Raw genomic sequence first — 17,028 nt, forward strand, 5'->3', positions numbered from 1 at the left:
TTTGAAGGGAGGGGCCTGCTGGAGTCTGGGTCCACAGGTAGGCAATGGCCCTGGAGTGTTCAGCTCCTATGGAGGCTGAAAGTGCTCAAAGACAAGGGACCATCCCACATCTGGAAGCCAGGTCTGAATAAGGGCTCTGGATCCCAAAGGGCACCGTATCGACCACCCCACATTGATATAAAAGGCTGGAATAAAGTGCTGCCAAGCTGCGGGTCTGTGGCTGTAGATAATAGAGCTGGCCTAGATGACCCAGAACTAAGAGAGGTCTACAGCTGATTTGGTAATCTGTCCTGTAATAGCCTCAGTCTCACTGCAAGGCAGGGGCCTTAACCTGCCATTATAAAACCTACGTTTGGAATGGAGTCAAAAGGTGAGGATGGGCAGAAATGATTAAAAAGAACAACAGCAGCAACAACAACAAAACATCAAGAATTCAGCAAGAAGAGAAAATAAACCAGAGGAAGGACATAGAAGACTGGGAAAACTGAAATAGAAGGTTTAATCTTACAAGCTTGACCCATTAGGTAAGTGGAACTCACAAGTCTCAATCAAATTGTGTGTGTGTGTGTGTGTGTAGTGTATATATACACACTATATATATACACACACACAATTATATATATATAATATATATATAATTTTAAAGTCTGCATGGAATATTTGCAAATATTTGCCACATACTAAATTACAAAGAATGTCTCTACAAATTGCAGTAGGTTTCATGCAGTGTAATTCTGTAAATTTCACAATGAAGATTTTTTCATCCTTCTGCTTTACTGAATAAGTTGTCTTGTGAGGCTCTTGTTTCTTGTGCCTAAGGGATCACTGAAAGCTGTTATAAAGGATATATCCAATTATTAAAAGTATTAGAGAGGGTTGACCGGTGGTGAGACCTGAGGCAGGGAGATCCACTTAGGAAGCTGTTGAATTAATGCAATTCCAGTCAAAGAGGGTTTATCACAGGTACGATGGGAGAAAGGTAGCTTTGTGTAGCAGCTGAAAGGCAGTAGGCATTGAACCACACAAACCTGTGTTTTCTTGGAATTTCATCAACCTTTTACTAAGCCTTTCTGAGCCTCATTTGTCTAATGTGTAGAATGAGGATAACTGATCCTGCTTTGCCGGCTGGTTATGAGGACCAGAGATAATCTGTGTAAGCATCTTTGCAGTTTCTGGCACAAAATTACTCCACAGCAAATGTTAGAGTAGTAGGTCGTAGGGAGTTAAAGTTAGGAGGCATATGTACGATGCTTCTGTGTGAAAAATAGAATAAAAATTGTTTGGTAATTGACTCTGTTTTTGAGTCACAAACGATTAAAAGACAGTCCCAAGAGGTTCAGGAAGCCAATATTTGAATAAAATATTTGAATCAAAATTGAACACCAATATGTTTTCTACGTAGTGTCATACATCTAGGTGTTTATAAATGTCTAGATAATTAACTGATTTTTTTCAGATTTGATTCACACATTTGGAGTCATGTCAACACAACCTATGAATCAACCCAACAGTTGTATGAGTCCTATTTTGACCACAATAATGATTTTTTTTACAAGATATAAAAATAAATACAATACATTGAAAATTTAAAATCTAAGTATTTATTTAAGGTTTCACCATTTTCAAATTGTACTCAGTGCACAAATTCAGCCTCAGGTCCTTTTATAATTGGCACATGCACTTTTCCCTGAATCCAATGTAAATTTAGCTAAAATGTAACTCATTTCACTATTAATAAAATAGGGCTTTGTCTGAAGTCCAATCTCTATGTTATTTTCTATGTTTTAAGTACATCACAAAATAAAAGTATGAATACCTTTAAACACTAGTCACTTTTTAAATCAAAAATAAAAGAATGAAAGATCTTGATATTTCACATCCTTTTCTTATTGAAATAACTTTATGACTTATCTGACTTGTGCCTGGGCCAGAACAGGGATCATAAAAATCATTGTTAATTGGAAACCATGAGAGGAAAAAATATATAAAATATAAACCATGAACAGATAGCACAAAATGTATAAGATATGGAACAAATAAAAATATATCCATTTTAAAAATTATGCAGTGCTATTTAAGCAGGAACACCAAAAGAAAGTGGAAAACAAATCAACAAATGAAATAAGAAAGTAAACAAAATCGATGGGAAGAAAGGTTTGGAAGAAAGTTGTAAAGAAACACAATGTGAAATAACAGAAATTTGTAACCCTTATAAAGAGACATGCAGAGATACAATTAGGCATACTCTTCTTGGGAGGTAATGTGATAAGTCCCATATATACTTCCTTCCTCACTTAAATATTGCCTTATCTGTATGTATCAATCACCATGCTTTCTAGATACAGAGGGGATGATGTCTTTTTTCCATTTTGGGAAATTCCAGTTGACTTCTTGTTTCAATCATGTCACCTTCCTTCTGTTTATGAATGACTCCAAAAACATTTATTCTCACATCTCCAGTGTATCTCCCAGAAATCGAACTTATGATATACATTTGTGCCCTGGAAGCTGTCATCTATACTGTTTTGCTTTTTTTGTACTACAAAATGTCTTCAATGAGCCTAATCCATCGGCTGCTTCAATTTCCTTGACATCTGGTCACTTTAAAATTCTGCCACTCTCATGAAACTTAATTCTTGCTCAAAGATAAGAATCCAAACAACCAATGCAGTGGCCTTTTAAAAGTCTTCCCTTTGTCTTTGCTCTTTAAATAATATAAATATCTCTCTTCTTGTTTAAGATCTCACCTAGGTTTTACAAAACCACACAATCCTAGTTCTCTACCTAACCACTCAGACCATTCTTTCTTTGCCTCCTTCAAAGATTTATTTCCTCATTCCACCCTGCCTTCCCATCTATATACAGTGAAATCAGTGGTGTCACCCTGCCTTCCCATCTATATACAGTGATATAGATGAACTCTCTATAGTTAAGTGGATATTAAGAAAGAAAAGTCATATTTCTCAAAAAGTTTTTTTTTTTTTTTTTTTTTTGAGACAAACTCTCGCTCTGTCTCCCAGGTTGGAGTGGAATGGCACGATCTCGGCTCACTGCAGCCTCCGCCTCCTGGGTTCAAGTGATTCTCCTGCCTCAGCCTCCCGAGTAGCTAGGATTACAAGCACCCACCACCATGCCTGGCTAATTTTTGTATTTTAGTAGAGACAGGGTTTCACCATGTTGGCCAGGCCGGTCTCGAACTCCTGACCTCAGGTGATCCACCCGCCTCGGCCTCCCAAAGTGCTGGGATTACAGGTGTGAGCTACCATGCCCGGCCTTTCAAATTTTTATAATCAACTTCAAGGTAATGACTTGCAAGGACCCAAATTAACTCTAACTTTAATCTACCTGCAGAACACCTATCTAGTCTGTACTTCCTCACCTGGATGTTTCCTGCCACTTAAAAGTAAACATGTCTGGAAACAAACGCCTCACCTTCCTCTCTAAGCATGATGGCATTTTTAACTTCAAGAGATTTAGAAGCTGTGCTTCAGTCTGAATCTGCCACTCTGGATCAATTGATTTAATCAGTTACCGAGAATAAACTGGATTTTTCTCTTCTATATCATTAAAAAATATTGACTCCATTTTTTAAATTATCATTTAATTCAGGTCTTTCTCTCCTCATATATGGAGTACTGAAATAACCATGTAACTGGGTGTCCCTGACTTCAGTTTTTTCCCTCCAGGCAGTAATTCAACAGGAATCTTCATGTCAAACTGGTTTCCTAACATATATCACATCATTTGCAGTAGCATTTCAAAGTGTCACGCACCTCTCCTTATCCTGACATTTAATCCCATCTACTGATCACTGTTGTTTTATCTTCTCCAGTTCATAGTATACCTTTGCCGTGGCTTGGGTGTTCCACTGACTGTGAACTGGACATGACTGATATCTCACTGCCCAATCCTTTGTTCCTGCTGTTTTCTTTCCCTGGAGTCCCTCCCACATCCTCTCTGCCTATCTAAATACTTCAATTCAGGACCAGCATAATCAATTTTACCCTTCCTTCCTAAAATCTTTTCTGATCTTCTCAGCCCAAATAATTCTCTTCCTTTGCAGAGCTGCTCTAGTGCATACTGTTGTGTATTGTCTCTCTGTCTGCGTACTGTCATGCCACAAGTAATACCTGGTATTTCGAATACCCTTCAATACCTGAAGGAGTGTTTTATCCCATAGTAGGGGCTTAATCAGAATATATGAACTGATTTTGCTGACCAGAAATTACTCATACAATTATATCTCCTCCTCTGTATATTTTCTCTTTTAAGACTTAATTTTTCATTCTCATCTGTTCTGCATTTTCCCAAAGTGTCATGTTCAGTTCTTGGCTATTGGAAAGCAAATACCATTTTTCTTACATTTTTAAGTCAAAAGGGGCAAATTACTACCATTGAAGTCAGCTGACTGATTTTTCCAACAGCCAGATACCTGATATTTTTTTACTGACAAGAGCCATTTTGTGGCCCAACTGACCTAGCTTTAGATGACATACATCCTGGGTAGTTCAGGAAGTCTCAATATATGCCTGCCATTTTGGAGTAATTATAAAATAGTATTTCCTTTCACTCTCAGAGCTGTCCTGGTTTTGACGATAAAGTATATGGTTACCTGATCTATACTACCTCTCATAAAAATGCATTTTTTCTAACACAAATTAAAAAGAAACACTGTTATATTTTAATCATATGTCATGTAATAATCCCCCACTATAAAAGCCCAGGAGCATTTTTATTAATGAGCTGAATTTTGTGATTTGGATGGGAAATGTGTTTGCCCCGAGATGGCGTCACAAGGTTTGCATGTACCATCTTAGATGATGTGCAATGAAGTGTGAGGACGGGCTGAGGTTTATGAATTTATAATAGGTGCCATGCTGGGAAGGGCTGAAGGCAGAGAGTTGTATCTGACTAAAAAAACCCTACAGAAACAGCTTTCAAGAAAGAAAGTACCAACTGAACTGCGCTTGACCTGATCCACTGCTAACGGAGAAAAAGCAGCAACTTCTAGATTCCACTGAGTTCAAACCAGAGTGGAGAGACTACAAATCAGTGAGCCAAGAGAGAAGATGGATGAAGTCAGGAACTTGTAGGAAGAAGGAAAGAACCATAGCTAGTGTGCTGGCCCTAACCTCAGGGAAAGGGTTTGGCTGCACTGGTTAAAAGAGTCAAGAAACTCTTTATATATTTCCTCTGAGATATCATGGCTCTTAAAAAAAAAATTCTTGGCAGCGTTCCACTTATACTACAGAAATCTGTTCAATGTGGACTCTCGGATTTCAGCGGGGGATTTGCCGGCAAATGTTTCGGTTCTGATTCATGGCAAATTTTCACATCATTTGTAGGAAACTTTCAGATTAACTCAGAGAACATACATATACAGGCAGCTGAAAAGGCATGTTTCCAAATTTTAAAAGGAAAAGGAATCATTTTGTAAATGCCTTCTATTAATTATATCTATATCTACAGAAATAGTCCAAGTACTATTGCATTCTTGAAGAGTCTTCAGTCCCTTTTATTTGGAATACAATTTATATGTAATGGTTTATTTCATTTGTGAAAAAATATACAGCTCCACTTTATAAAATCCAGTAGATACTTTATGATGATTTTCAGAAATTGACCTCCTTAGTACTGTATTTGCGTTATCTAAAAGCATGCTCCAAATGAACCGTTGCTCCATTTCAACCTTCATTTAGTATTCCTCTTGGCGTGTTCTGACAGACAAGCTGCTCTTGCAACCCAACTTCTGCCTTTGAAAGTTGTCAGTTCTGGTCTGGAATATCATGACTGAAGGTTCATTTGTCTTGTCAGAGTTCAAAAGGGCACCTGAGTTTTATCCCCTACCCGCCCTCCCTTCTTTCCCTGCCTTTCAAAACAATTCTGCAGCGCCACTTGGATTTCGGCCTCGACTCCTGGACGTGCACATGCTGGCGGAGCGAGGCTCCTTCTGCTCACCTTCCCAGTGGAAGGAGCCAGGCTAGAAGGAACAGGAAAATGAAACTTGATGGTATTAATTTTTAAACTCCCAAACCAGTTGCTGTACCTGTCACTTTAGGCTTCTGAATTTCATTAGTGTTGACAGAGATGAACAGCACGTTCTAATTGAGGGCTTGCACCTGCAGCTTGGCAGCAGTGGCTTCTTTATTGGCACTGGGATAAGGCCCCATTCCCCAGGTCTGGTGTTCTGAGAGGTAGCCATCATTTTCTCAGAATGTGCAGTTGGAAGAAGGCAATTGAACTGCAAGCTAGTAGCCAAAGAGAAAAATCTCTCCTTCTTTCTCTATCCTCATCTTCCTTAGTCACTCTTCTGCAAACCCTTACCCCTAGTGCTTTGAAATAGTCCCCTCCTTGTAAGCTCCATGTGCTATAAACAGAAGAGAAGAGAGTGGATAAGAATGGAGAAAGAAAAATAAAGAGAGAAAAGAAAAAATTATGATAGGAGAGAAAGACTAAGAGCACAAATATTTGAGCTCATTTAAATAAAATCTCACAATTTTTAAATTATGGCTCCAGATCATTTGTCTGCTCACATATTACTGCCTTTCAGTTCACCCAGTTGTTAAAAAGCAATAGCTTTTTGTCAACAACATGTTCATACGTATAGTTGTATAAATACAAAATTCACTCATACCGATGAATCTGCCTGAGTTATCTCTTATGATTTTGTTTAATTAAAACTATTCTCCAGTGAGTTCAAGACTATTCACGTGATTATATCTCTAACATTCGTTATAAGTATAAACCCATACATACTTAGCACTGTCGTATGAAATACACACATATGCAAATAGCACACTTGGTATATAATGGGCATTCAATACCACCCACTTACTCTCTATAATAAGTGGAATTGTCTTTACAATACATGAGTGAAAATAAAAGTTAGTTTCATATATACATATGAAACTGTATATATATATAAAATATCCTGATATGTTTTACTTGAAAACCTACAACATTTTAAAACACATAATTATTTAGTATCTGCATTAATAAATGAAATTATTTGGCTTCTTAAAATAAGCTATTCTGTAGCCATTTGGGGAGGCAATAGCAATTAAGAATGTTTGAATCAAACAGATCAGGCTTTCAGATTTCTGCAACTTATTATATATGTGATCTTGGTCAAGTAATTTAACCTTCAAGTCAATTAAAAAATAAGGATAATTCTGTAGAAAAATGGGCAGATGTTTTGAATAGGCACATCACAAACAGAGCTATACAAATGGCCTATAACCATCAGGAAAATACAAAGCATTTTGGAGAACATTTTTCTAATATCTAATGAAGTTAGGCATATTTACATATTCCGACAATTCTAATTCTAAGTGTATGTCCTAGAAAAATGCAGGCATATTTACACCAGATGATAGGAATGACAAAGTTTGTAGGAGCAATTTTCAAAACACTTATTAAGTGGAAACAATTCTAATATCATCAGTAGGAAAATGAATAAGTAATTAATTAATGAAAATGACTGAACTGCAATTATAAACAGCAGCACAATGGATTTTTATCAATGTAAGGTTTAGCCAAAAAAGCAAGACATAAAGAAAAAAAAACTGTACGATTACAAAAAGCCCTTATCTGCATTGGATAAGTAGGAATATTTAAGTTGTAAAGCCATAAAATAATTCGTTAAAAAAAGTCAAGATAATGGGTATCTTGTTGTGTGTTTTTTTGTTTTTGTTTTTTTTGATAGATAGTCTCACTCTGTCACTCAGGCTGGAGTGCAGTGGTGTGATCTTGACTCACTGCAACCTCCACCTCCCGGGTTCAAGTGATTCTCCTGCCACAGCCTCCTGAGTAACTGGGATTACAGGTGCATACCACCAGACCCTGCTGATAATGGTTATCTTTAAAGAGGAAGTTAGGGATTGGATTCAGAAGGAAGGAGCTTCTGGGTAATAGTCTGTTTCTTGACCTAGATGGTGGTTGCCTTTACATTTATATCTTAAACACTTTTTCTTACATGTATTGTATTTTTATTGTAATAAAAATGACTCTTTAAAAAGCAATACTTTTAGCTTTCTGTAGCTACTTCTACTAAATCTCCCAAGAAATAAATTCACAGGATCATAAGCAAAACTATTTGGATTTCTGGAATCTAATCTGAGACATTTCCCATTTTTAACCCCATTTTCTGAGTTACATTTATATCCCATGTCTTTCTGTCAGTGTTCTTAATTTAAAATCTGGGGTCTTGAGTCAGAATTCAGAAATGATTATTTTAGTCTATTGTGTTTGCAAAAGAAACACATCCTTTAAGAAAAAAAGTCCCTTTTTTGGTAGTGTGAGCTTCTGTAAGATTTAAGTACATGATTCCTGTCCTTGGTTGGGTTGGTCACATTCTTTGTCATGTCTCCTGGGTGGTATTTTCCACATTTGTTCTACGTCCCTGGGTGAAAGTCAGCCATCTTCCATGGACATTGTACAGAATTTCCAAGGATACACCATCAGTTTTACCATATGTCCCATACCCCACCTTGTGCACCCTGAAGGATGAAGCACTGGGCTACTGTAGAATAATTTTCTGGACGCTAGACCAATTTGTAGTATATATGTAGGAAGCCTTAAGAAAGTATTGTATTCCCTGAATGCTAGGGGCTTGGGAGGAAGGGACAGAGTAGTGGGTGTCAGGTCAATCTCTACCTGCTTTTTTTTTTTTTGGACGAAGTCTCACTCTTGTCCCCCAGGCTGGAGTGCAATGGCGCGATCTCAGCTCACTGCATCCTCTGCCTCCTGGGTTCAAGTAATTTTCCTGCCTCAGCCTCCGAGTAGCTGGGAATACAGGTGCCTGCCACCACACCCGGCTAATTTTTGTATTTTTAGTAGAGATGGGGTTTCACCATATTGGCCAGGCTGGTCTTGAACTCCCGCCTCGGCCTCCTGCAGTGCTGGGATTACAGACATGAGCCACCGTGCCTGGCCCCTCCTGCTATTTTATAGCTCCTTACCCTAGTAGCATCCTGCACTATATGTTATCATTCTTCAGGATACCTTGATGTGGGCTTTCAATGAAGTCCTAAGTGAAGTCCTAAGGCAATCGTGTAAGGAAAGGGAAGAGCAAAATTTAAGCCATCTTTTAAAAATTTATCTTCTCGAGTAGCCACCAACTACCTTCTCTCCTTGGCTGCAACAGCAGAATAGGCTTCAGTTTTCCCAAGGTTTTCTTTCTTGGTATGTTTCCATTCTTGTTATTTCTTATATTACATGTTTCGTCTGTATTTTTTCAAGGACTTTTTTTTTTTTTTTTGAGATACCCAGTGTAGTGAGACGGAGACTCTGAATCAATGCCTGCTTGGGTGTTTATGAGCTTGACAAGTAGATGCTAAAATATACCCATATCCTGGAAACTGATAGAATTTATCACATGACAAGTCTATAGTAGAAAATAAATGTAAATCTAGCCTGGATCTGAAGATAAGACAACCAGGGAGAACCAAAGCTAAGATAATCAGGTCCCCCAGACCCCCAAAATACAAAAAGTAGAAAGGGCAAATTTGTGTGGATGAAATAATTCATACAAGTTGAGGCTGTATATTATTAGCACTTCATCCAAGTTTAAAGATACTTAGAATATCTGTTGATTATTAGCACAGCGTAGCTACTCATTGAATTCAGTTACACAACCTTGATGAATAGTTATGGAGTACTTCCCATCCTTAATATTATTAAGCACCTATTATTGCTTACTCTTTTAGGCTAATGGAAGCACGATAGTGAGCAAGGCAGACAAGGTCACTGCCCACAAGGAGCTGCTGATGGAGAATAACATGCAAAGAAGAAGGTAGGATGCAGACTTATGTGCTCCCATTTCAAGTTGATTGGACCCAGAGCATAGGTGAAGGATTTGATCTTGTACGGGGACAGGAAATCTTTTTCCACTGTGGAATATAAGAAAGAATAACGGATTAGTGGTGGAAAGCAAGGGAAATTATCACCTGATTTTTTTCTAGGTAAGAAACTGACCAGATTGCTTACTGTGAGTGGGAAGGTGGTGAAATAGTTACAGGTGGAGAGTGCTGAAAACAGCAAAGAACACAGTAAGAGACGTGAGTATGGAAACATGGAGGTAGTAACAGACACCATTAGGAGAACAGCAGGGGTTGAACATCATGACTTTACAGTAAATCAATATGAATAATTTTGTGATATTTTTAGCCACTTGCAACCACTCAGAGTAGATTTATTCAGTATTGAGGTTGCTGAGTGGGTCTGAATGAAAGACTATTAAGGAAAAGGAAATACTGGGAAGATGGTTCATTGGATTGTTGAAAAATTGTGTTGACTTCATATTGAAACCTCTTGTTAAATACATCTAAATCTCCAATCTGATATCCTCAAGATTAAAGAACAACTCTGTCCAACAGTTGCTGGAGCAACTATCCACTAGTTGAATGATATTAATTTTGCTGTGTAAAAATAGCTTCAGTTTAAACATTTTAAGAAAGTCATGGGCAAAATAAATGCCTCAGAGGATTTGTGATGGTATAGTTTTTGGTTTCGTGGTCTACAGAAATATTTAAAAGAGCTACAAAATTAGGTAATTTAAGAAGCAGTTACTACACAAAATTTGGTATTTTTAGTGGTGACCTTCTTGAAAATTTGTAAAAGTTTAGGTTGAATGATGACTTAAGCATCACTTCATGAACTCATAATGAAATACTTACCTAAATGCTTAAAGAGCCAGAAAAAAAGGTTCACATAATCTGTGGCTAAAAATGTTTAGCCAAACATCTCACCTCAGTAATCATATTTTATGATCAAAGCAAAGACAAAAAGTAAAAATAATGTCTGGTTTCTAGGTTCTTAGCTTTTGCTTTTTCCTAGTAAGGAGAAAACATGCTACAGTTGATGTCCCTTCAAATTAAAATTAATCACATGAGAACTAAACAGCTACTTCAGATGATTACAGACTGAATCTAGCAAAACAATATCAGCCTTGGTGACAATGAAGAGTAAAGGTGTTTTATTGTTCACTGATGTCAGGAAAAAACTTCTCAAGTTGAGAGGGCACACCTTGAGAACACTAGTACAGAAATATCACTTGGTGTTTTGAGGTCTCAGAGAAATGGTCACTCTGATTCTGAATTTCTAAGCATGGGTATCAGCAGATTTATTTTATTTTATTTTTTAGCATGGCAGCTTTCAGAAAGGAGAGTTGCAAGCTGATCAAAGCCAAAACATGTGCTTTAAAATTGATACTGTGCAATCACCAACTAGCTAGGCAATCTCAAAAATGGCTTCACTTTTCTTAGCGTCAATTTCTTCAACTGTAAATCAAAGAAGTGCTACTCAATAATTTCTAAAAGTCCTTTCAGTTCAAATAGCATGTGCCTTTTAAAGATAGTGTTTTGTGGATTGTACATATTATCTCTCAATAGTGACTAGTCCAGCTTTTCAATGAAAGGAAAGTGAATTATTCTGATAGTATCTTAAGGGGGCGATCTAACAGGTTGGTGGAATGGGAAAAATACATGCCTACAAAGCACAAAACTTAGGTTCGGGTCTGGTAATTCCATCAAATGTTGTTGACAGCAATTTCCACATTGGTAACATGGGAATTGTCATATACCCTTCCTCTTGGAGGATCAAGATGCAGCAATATATATGAAAGAACTTTAATAAAATAACACAATACAACCAGGAAAGACTATCAAAATATGAATGATTTGTTCTCTGTGCAAGTTTAAGCACATGTCATCATTAAGCTCTAGAAGGCTAGGGACTGTGTATTAGCACTGGGGTTTGGAGTACAGGATTTATATGTCCACCAGAAAAACTGGATTATGTGTAGTAGAACTGTTAGGTTAATTCTTCTCAAATTAATCTTTTAGTAAAAGTAATCCTAGCTAATATCCCTGAAAGTTTATTTGGGTTATCTTATAGGTTGAGACTAAAATTTATTGGGATAAGAAAACAGGCAAGAACAACCAAGTTGATTTTGAAAAATAGCAAGTGATAAAGGCAATGGAAGTGGTGGGGGTTGGGAGAGGTTTGACCTATGTAATAACAAAACAAAATGGACATTAGAACTCTGTCACTTGGCATAAAGATCATTTGGCAAAAAGATGGTTAATACTGAATAGAGAATCTACTGAGTTTGCTAATTAAGAATATTAAATTCATTAGAAAAACATGAAATATTCTACAGCATTGTGGCAATCTGCTGTTCTTTAGAATCCTTAAGCTGACGTTTATGGAATTACCAGTGTAAAAGAACAAAACTCTAAAAATTGCAGAAGAAAATACAGGCAAATATGCTTGCCAATCTGGGTTTATCAAGATAGAAAATGCAAAAGCTATAAAGGAAAATAATATTGAAAATAAAGTGTTACATAAGAAACTCTAATAAACCATCTTTAAACCAAGTTAAAAGATGATTTTCAGACTAAAAAAATTTGCATAAAAAGGATTAAGATTTGGAATAAAGAAGCACTGTATGAACACATTAAAAATCCAGAAAAAGATGGAAGGGAAAGGAGGACAGGGGAAGGGAGGGGAGGAGGAAGAGAGAAGGGAGAAGGGGGAAGGGGGAAGAAAGGGAAGGGCAGAAAGAAGGAAAGTGGGAAGGAAGGAAGGAAGGAAGGAAGGAAGGAAGGAAGGAGTAACCTGAAGTTACTGATATTTATTGATAGCATTCTTGAACCCCTAATATGAGAATAAAGCCAATCTATGCTCTCTAAGGCCTTTTGGATATCAGATAAACAGGAGTGGATTAGGGTTGTGGCAATTTTTTTCGTGTCTCTAGGTTTAGCTGGAACTAAAAAAAAATTGTGAGAGACAGAAAGAAAAGAAAGCTTGCAACAACTGCCATACATGTTTTCAAATTCTTTTCACATTTGACTTTGTGATTTTTTTATTCTTGGGAATGCAAAGGCAGATAAAATAAAATCAAACCAAACAAAAGATTTCCAATGATGCGGTTTGGCTTAATTAAGCCTTCGAACACATTCAGGCTTCCTGTTCAGACTATGTGACTATTAAAAGTACAATCTATGTCAAGGTAGACTCAGTTCCTATCTACTATTTTTATACTTTTGAAGCTGTATTTTATAGGTATTTATGTGAAAACAGCACCTTTACTCATACTTTATGCTTACCAAAGAACGGTTAATAGATTTTATAGAGTTTGCCCAAGGTCTAAATTTAGACAGAGGGCTCATGGTGGTCTTGTGTACCCAGGTATGTTTTGCTTTAAACATAATTAGATTTCATTGTGTGCCCAATAAACATTTTGTTGAGAATGTGTCACAATGTCCATGGCCATATAGCTATCCTAACAGCCAAAGCACTTGTTGACCTTCAATTCTTTCAGTCATATTAGTAGTGTGAAACTGATTGTTTGGAAACTGGAAAGGACAGTCTGCTTAAGGCTGAGCAAAATTAGCCTGGAGGTAGCCTTGACTCTCTCAGCCTAGGAGGCAATACGCACTTTCACCTGGGGGGCAAAACACACTTTCCCCTGCCCAGAGAGCAGTGGTGAGGCAGGATGTCAGTTGCAATATTGTTCTACCCATCAACTCTGCATCTGTTCCTGCATCTCTACATAATCCATCTCTACATAATCCAAACTCTCCCACTTTTCAAGACCTAGCTCAATGTCCACGTTTCTAAAAACTTTTCTCATCTCTTGATGCTTTTTCATTTTTCATATCTGTAGAATATCCTTGATAGCTCTCTGAGACATTTATCATCATCCATCTTATCTTTGGAGATGTCTCATTTCAAAAGTAGATTCTTGGCCAGGCACAGTGCCTCATGCCTGTAATCCCAACACTTTGGGAGGCTGAGGTGGGTGGATCATGAGGTCAAGAGATTGAGACCATCCTGGCCAACATGGTGAAACCCCGTCTCTACTAAAAATACAAAAATTAATGGCGTGGTGACGCATGCCTGTAGTCCCAGCTACTCAGGAGGCTGAGGCAGGAGAATTGCTTGAACCCAGTAGGTGGAGGTGTCAGTCAGCTGAGATCATGCCACTGCACTCCAGCCTGGCGATAGAGTGAGACTCCATCTCTAAATAAATAAATAAATAAGTGTAGATTCTTAAAAACAAATCTTGTTAAAACATTAAATGAAGACAATAACAACTTTGAGGCTTTCTCTTTATATTTTATTTGATTGTGAAACATTCTGCTTGCTAAAATGGTGGCTTAGAACTTGATAGACAATACAAATCAGTGAAGAGGAATTCTCTGAGTCAAGACGCCACATGACACTTGAGTGTCACATTATGGGAATCTGGCTTGAGCAGGTCCACTCCTTATTGGGGCAAATCCAGACCTTTAATATGAAGACCATGGAAAATTAGGGGTTCATAGCACCCCTCTGTGTAGGAACAGAACCTTGTTCTATTGGAGACATTGCTTCCAGTGAAAACACTGTATACCTCTTTTTCCCTTTGCAGCCCTGTATAGGCCTGTGACTGTGTTTTGTTTAAGAGATGTAAGTGGGAAGTTCCTTTATGAACCATCCCTAAAGTGTGCCTCTTTTGCCTTATCTTCCATATTGCTGTTTGGCATAAGAATGTGAAGGCTGGACTTTAAACAGCCACTGTCAGCCATTAGGAGAGATCCAAACTACAGTGACTTTAGGAGGTGGAAGCAGTTCAAGTCTGTACAGAATATGTTGTCTTTGGGCTTCTTTTAAGGAGAGAAAGAGAAACAACCAGCAACTTCTATCAGCCTGGCAAATGGTAGTTACTACAACTTGTCCATTGTTAACTTATGGTTTGGTCACATGCTCATGAACTTACTCCTAACTGATAGGTTCTAGAGAGCTTGGTTTACCTCGGCTAGCCTAAGAGTGGTGAACTTAGTTCATTCAGAAATAGTAAGAAAATGGCATTTAACAGAGCCCCCGAGTTCACTGTGTGTATTCTGAAAAGACTATGAATAGACCAGAATCTGAAACAAAGCTCAGAAACATCATGAGCTGAGAACAAGACTCCAAGCCTGACTCTCTGCTTTAGCCTCCACCCATGCCTGTTGCCACTGCCATGCTCTGGTTTGAGGTCACGTTACTTCTCAGCTGGAAGATTGGGAATGTTTCTTTTCCAGTTTTACCCTGTTTGGTTCTCCCTGATACATGCTACAAATAGAGTCATCGTTTCACAGTGTAACTTTGAATATCTGCTGTTTGCTAAAAATGCAACTTTTTCCCTATTGCTATCTGATATTTTTCAAGCAGCTTACCTGACAAGGTAATGCATGCTTTTGAATCAATTCTTCTTCTAGTACTGCTTCTGTCTACTCCTCCTTGTGTAACCTGTGCTTAAGCAAAATTTACAACTTACAATTTCTAGTATGAGCCCAGCAGTGATTCACCTCTTGCACACAGTCTTGTCTAGACTATTACTGATACTTGAAATGCTTTTCTGTGCCATCTTAAATGGTCTTACTCTACCCCTTCTTCAAGATTCAGCTCAAATGCTCTCATCTTTGATATCTTCTTTTATAACAATGGCAGCTCTTAAACTTCCAATTCTACTAATAAAAATAATGAACAGGTGTTGCAGGAAGTCAGGGACCCCAAACGGAGGGACGGGCTGAAGCCATGGCAGAAGAACATGGTTTGTGACGATTTCATGGACATTTATTAGTTCCCCAAATTAATACTTTTATAATTTCTTATGCCTGTCTTTACTGCAGTCTGTAAACATAAATTGTAAAGATTTCATGGACACTTATCACTTCCCCAATCAATACTCTTGTGATTTCCTATGCCTGTCTTTACTTTAATCTCTTAATCCTGTCAGCTGAGGAGGTTGTATGTCGCCTCAGGACCCTGTAATAATTGCATTAACTGCACAAATTGTACAACATGTGTGTTTGAGCAATATGAAATCAGGGCACCTTGAAAAAAGAACAGGATGACAGCAATTGTTCATGGAATAAGAGAGATAACCTTAAACTCTGACCCCTGGTGAGCTGGGCGGAACAGAGCCATATTTCTCTCCTTTCAAAAGCAAATGGAAGAAATATCACTGAATTCTTTTTCTCAGCAAGGAACATCCCTGGGAAAGAGAATACGTGCCTGGAGGTATAGGCCTATAAACAGCCCCCCTAGGTGTGTCCGTCTCTTATGGTCAAGGCTGTAGGGGTGAAATCGACCCCAGTGCTCCCAGGCTTATTAGGAAGAGGAAATTCCTGCCTAATAATTTTGGTCAGACCGGTTGCTCTCAAAACCCTGTCTCCTGTTAAGATGTTATCAGTGACAATGGTGCCCAAAACTTCATTAGCAATTTTAATTTCGCCCTGGTCCTGTGGTCCTGTGATCTCACCCTGCCTCCATTTGCCTTGTGATATTCTATTACCTTGTGAAGTACTTGATGTCTGTGGCCCACACCCTATTTGTATACTCCCTCCCCTTTTGAAAATCCCTAATAAAAACATGCTGGTTTTGTGGCTTGTGGGGCATCACAGAACCTACCGACATGTGATGTCTCCCTCGGATGCCCAGCTTTAAAATTTCTCTCTTTTGTACGCTGTCCCTTTATTTCTCAAGCCGGCCGACGCTTAAGGAAAATAGAAAAGAACCTACGTGAATATCGGGGCAGGTTCCCCGATACACAGGTCTTGAATAACTACTGTTAAGTCAAAAACTAAATGATTTGAAATTTTACTGTACTTGCAAGCTAACGATTTAACTTGCTCTGGTCTGTCTATGTATCTATGTATCAATGTATCTATCTATGTATCTATCTATGCATCTACCTATCATCTATCTAACATCTACCAACTACATCTATCTGGGTCAGAGACAAAGGCAGTATATTATGACTAAAGCAGCAGCAAAAGCAACAATTTTGGGTGGGTTCCTCAATGCCCCATTTCCCACAAGGGTATGTGGCAAGTGCCATCCATTACCTGTGCATCAAAGTCATACAATTTCAAAATTCAGAAACTCTGCTCTTACATAGGACTGCTGGTGACATGCTCAGCCTCTTCTCCCATAAGAGAGAGAGATCTTATTGTTACTCCAAGATGTATACACAGATGTCCTACTTTATTACGATGT

The 17,028-nt window shown here is 38.0% G+C and overlaps 1 protein-coding gene across 8 annotated transcripts in view; it reads left to right on the forward strand.

The window, feature by feature from the left end:
• Window positions 1–17,028, forward strand: part of HDGFL1 (HDGF like 1) — a 267,849-nt gene that overhangs the window by 160,963 nt on the left and 89,858 nt on the right. For 5 of the 8 annotated variants that reach the window (XR_004671850.3, XR_004671852.3, XR_004671855.3 and 2 more), the window contains one exon: window positions 9,708–9,793. The exons of the other annotated variants lie outside the window; for them this stretch is intronic. The gene's annotated coding sequence lies outside the window, so the exon portion shown is untranslated. The remainder of the gene's footprint in view (window positions 1–9,707; window positions 9,794–17,028) is intronic. 8 annotated transcript variants of the gene reach the window in all.

This window comes from Pan paniscus, chromosome 5 (genome assembly GCF_029289425.2).
Source record: "Pan paniscus chromosome 5, NHGRI_mPanPan1-v2.0_pri, whole genome shotgun sequence".
Classification (NCBI taxonomy): Eukaryota; Metazoa; Chordata; class Mammalia; order Primates; family Hominidae; genus Pan; species Pan paniscus.